Genomic DNA, 4,715 nt, shown 5'->3' on the forward strand with positions numbered 1-4,715 from the left:
ATTGGTTAAAGAGGTCCGCTGTCTCCTCTGACGCAACCATGTTATGGAGTCATTCTGGATGTGGAAGGTGAACTAACACAGTGAGAATTAGCATGTACACAGACAAGACTATCAGAGATGCAAGGGAAATTGAGGGTGAGAAAAATGCTCAGCGCCCCCTTAAAATCAAACAAGCGGATAGATTCCTGAATAGGGTTTTAAATGTTAAACTTCAGGAAATCATATTTTAGAAACAATGACTTTTTTGCATTGTTTAGCTTTCAGATGTAAAAATCCCCAGGGGAAAAAAACCCAACTGTATGTTTGTAGGACTGGAATTCACTAAAGGTTTTGGTCATAGCATAAACCACAAGTAGCATCCTAAGTCACCACAGCCCCCAAATAGGATTTGCTACTTTATTTTATTTCTAATATTGTTTCTTCTATTTACAATAAGTTAAGATGTATAAATAAACATACTGTAATTCCCCCTCCCCCTTCCACAAATGCTTGAAATTACCATGTCCAGAGGGAGAAGTAAACACCCAATTTAATGCATAAAAGTGTTATAGTATTGCACTAACTACAGCTTCATGGAAACAAGATTCCCACTTTGATTGAGGGGTTTGGGGTTTTTTTGTTTTGTTTGTTACAAACAGTCTCTGGGAACTCCAGCTGTTTCATGATCAACTCCCCAGGAAGATTGAACCTGTGTTGGTAGATCTGGAAACATCCAAAACCTAGAACTGTCAGGCTCCCATATCTTTTGCAGAATATAAGGATTACGGAGCGTTTTTCGTAATGGTTTCACTGTTTTATTTGGCTCTTCTCCCCGTGCTTCCTTTTCTGTTGGCTTTTTGTTAGGACACCATACATCAATATACTTACAGGAAGGCGTTCATTCACATTGGGAGGCCCTTCATGACAGGCAAAGAAACTAATGTGAAACTAAACTCTTTCCTATCTCCTCACAAAGCAGAAAGATTGTGGAGGAGGTGCTCAGAGAGACTTCCAAGGGTGAACATTAAGTGAGTGCTAGGTTTGGATTCCAATATTGGATCATCATGCTTGTGGGTTCTTGAATCTGAACAGAGTTCAGGCACTGCCTTTGGCTTGGGCTCTCTAGCTATGCTCTCAAAGTCTGGGATATGCCTCTGAGAGCTGGAACTTTGCAGCTGAACTTTTAGGCCCTATGGTGAATGCAAGCTCCTCTTGCCTTACTAAAGCTCCAACATTGTGGTCACTTTAGTTCACTTTACTCTTCCAGGAAATATGATAATTGGATCAAACATTCATAAAACGATGTGTATGGTTTCTGGTACAATCTCTTTTCAGACACCAAAGGAAAGAGCTAGATGTAGGTATGTGAATTCCTACCTTGGTTTCCTTGCCCTCCTTGAGCATTGTGGGGGATCTGAGTCAGCTTCCTTTTGGGGTTTCAGCTCATTTCACAGGAGAATAGGCAAAATCAGAGAAGTCAGGAATGCTTATGGAGTGGCTTGAGAGAGAAGAAGGACAGATAAAAGTATGAGGAAGTATCAGACATTGGAACTGCAGAACTGAATACAGAGGATCTCTCTCACTTACCGTGATTACTGAATACCACATGGTGCCAGGACCAAAAGGGTATTAAGAGAAAAATAATCAGAGTGGAAGAAAGGACTAGCTAAAAGTTCTATCAAAACTGAATTTTTTTGAAATAGGCAAGACAACTAAAAGATACTTAAATGTCAATTTGCTATGCATCTGCAACCAGTATAATTTTTCAGCTAACTTAAACAAAGAAGAGAAAAACTATTTCCAATATGTTAGGAAGCTGCACTCCACATGAACGATGAAACATACTAGAGATGTTTTGAGCAAAGATAAGAAAGGAAAGTGGAATGGTAGACAAGTTGACTGATCTGAAGCGGAGGATATAAAGCTATAAGTTCGGGGAAACTAATGGATCCTATAATGAGAAAAAATTGTGACTGGAATCTGGAACAAAACAGGCTACTGAAAAAGCTGGAACATTTTTAAGAAAGCAATTGGACTTAGCTGTGCAATGGAACCTTATGGCATTGAAGTTTATTGAAGATGGACCTGTCTCTGGCAGAGTAGATGCAAACTCTGCTCCCTCCAGTGCTGCTTCTACTGCTGCTGAGGTCTTCAGGCTCCTGCTCTCTCCTCTGGCTTCTGCTTCCTTCACTTGTCCCTGAGGGCGCAGCTGAATGGGCAGGGAGATCATGTGGTGGTGGGGGTGGGGGTAGAGTATGCACATTTCATTTGTCAGTGGAAGTCTACACAGTCTACATGGAGGAGAGGAGAGGGCATGCAAAGTATGGCCCCCAGACGCTCGGTAGTTGGACAGCCCTGTTATAGAGTATTGGAGGCTCAAGAGAAGGGTGGAAGCAGTGTTCATACTCTGAATGAAGGCACTTCCACAGAAGCGGGATTTGTTTAACCGTTTAAGCCTGTATCTTGTTTCTGCCCAGGACAAGCACAAAATCTTTCAAAAAGAGATGGAAATAACTCTGCAGTTGGCAGATGTGGGATAGCTTGATCACCATGCATATCTCAGTCTTATCCTGAATGATTAAAGGATGATTAAGTCCTAGGACCAGAGCCTTTATATTCCTTCCAAAATGTCTTGGTGTTGACTGTCATAGGGGTAAAAATAAATACCATCCTATACAATGTCTGATATTTCCTTTAATTCTTGCTGAACTCTTGGCCTCAGAGGCATACTATGGTAATGAGTTCCATAGTCTTTTTGTTCTTTATTGTGGTAGAATATACATGTTTTCAGTTGCGAGTTGGTTGTTTATTCATTTAATTGGATGTCCTCTTGCTTTTTGGTTTGTTTGTTTTTTTTGAAACAGTGAGAATAGAAGCTTATTCTAGTAAGCTCCTGTTTGAAGGCAGGAAAAAGACTAAGCTATACCAAGTCAGAAGTCATACTCCTCTGCTCTCCGCCTCCTTCCCCCCATTCTATCTTTTGTATTCCTCGCCATTTCTTCAACATCAGTAGTACAGTGTATTGGCCTTGATATATCGCAGAAGCTGCAAGAGCAAAGCATGAGTGTGCAGGTGTGGAATTTTTATGGTAAGGATGTGGCTTTATGTGCTGGGCCAAAGCCACCCATCATCCACAGCAAAACTCCCTCACTTTTAGTGGCAGCTGTGGGGCTCACATTTGAAAACCCAGGCCTCCTCATTAACAGTATGACTCCTAGAAATCTGGTCACTAAAACTTTGGCCACAAAGTTTTTCTTCCTTTTTTCCACTCCAGTATCTCTTACTACTTTGCATTTATTGAGGGCATATCTTTCTCTTGCTTTTCTTCCCCTGTTGTATACTGAAATAAAAAAGTACCTATTTTGGTTTCTCCTAGGTCACTAACAATCATTGCATATAGGTTTCCAATGTGCTTTGTGAACCTCAGTCTCTCTTTTCAGTTGGTTTTCTTAGTTGGTTGCTAAGTCTCTTTACAATTCCTCCTTTCACTACAGCAAGGTAGTCAGCTAGTGTGGTGAATCTATGCAGAAATCTGTGGGAATCTAGTGAGTTTCTTCATCTGCTTTTTACAGCAGGAAAGGTCACTGCCTTTTTAGAATATGGTTTATAACATTTTTACTCAACACTGCTTGCTTTGAATATGATTCTTCGTATTACTGCTTTGGACAAGGCCTAGGAACTGCAAGATAGCCAGCCATCTATTCAATGCTTGTACAGTCCAGGCCAGGGTTTAGCTAGATCCTATGTTGTGTGAGGTATGTTCCTCAGTGGGGGAGAGATGGAGAACCTACAGGATTCTTAGAATTTTGAGGTCGGAAGGAATCGTTATGAACATCTTGTCTGGCTACGCACATGGCACAGGCAAGAGAATTTTACCCAGTGATTCCAGCATCCAACCCAGAACTACCCCACTACTATGGGTGGGGTGTGGTTCTCAATGGCAAGCTTAGGAATGTCATGCAAGAGATACAGATGTTCATTGGTAGGTACCCAGCATCCTCTAACAAGATCCCTTATATGTATACCTAAACTTGTTGCTGTTTTGTTTTGGGTTTAGTCTTTTATGAGTACGTGAGCAGTAGTGCAGTTGCGCTATAGCTAAGCAATGTCATAAATGCTTTTGTAGACAATGATTAAGTGTTTTAGCCCATGCATCATGTAAGCCAGTACCTTAATGTAGTCCCTTCTCTCTTAAGAGTGCTATAGGAATGATGCCTGTGGGGGTGGAAGGTGATTTGAAACATTGTGTCATGTCTGTTTCTGTAATGATTTCTGATCAAGGAAGTATGCTGCTTTGAGTGAAACAGTTTTTGGCAGTTACAAGAAGCAAGCAAAACTATGAGCTTGAACACATTTTTGCAGAGTACCTGTGTGCAGGGAAACAGTTCTCAGCTTTTTCAAATTCAAGGCATCCCTCAAAAATTGCCAGCTTAGTTTTTACACATTTTTTGTCTAAGAAAAAATGCTGTATTTTTTCTATTCCAAAGAATTCAGAAAGACCACAACAGGTCAGAATTTTTTTTAATACCATGGGACCTTATTTGAAAGCATTAGCTGGACTCAGACTTTGCAGACAAGTGCAGTTTGCAGTGCTACAAATCTCTTTTCACAAACTACACATGTTGCAGCACTGGAGCATGTTTGCAACACTGGGGCAAAATTAGCTTTCCTGGTAGCAAACCCCCTCCCCCCCCAAACCTGTGGGAGGAAAAAAAAAACCTGGAGCAGCATGTGCA

Source organism: Gavialis gangeticus, unplaced genomic scaffold (assembly GCF_001723915.1).
Source record: "Gavialis gangeticus isolate Ggan-Ray unplaced genomic scaffold, GavGan_comp1, whole genome shotgun sequence".
Lineage (NCBI taxonomy): Eukaryota > Metazoa > Chordata > Crocodylia > Gavialidae > Gavialis > Gavialis gangeticus.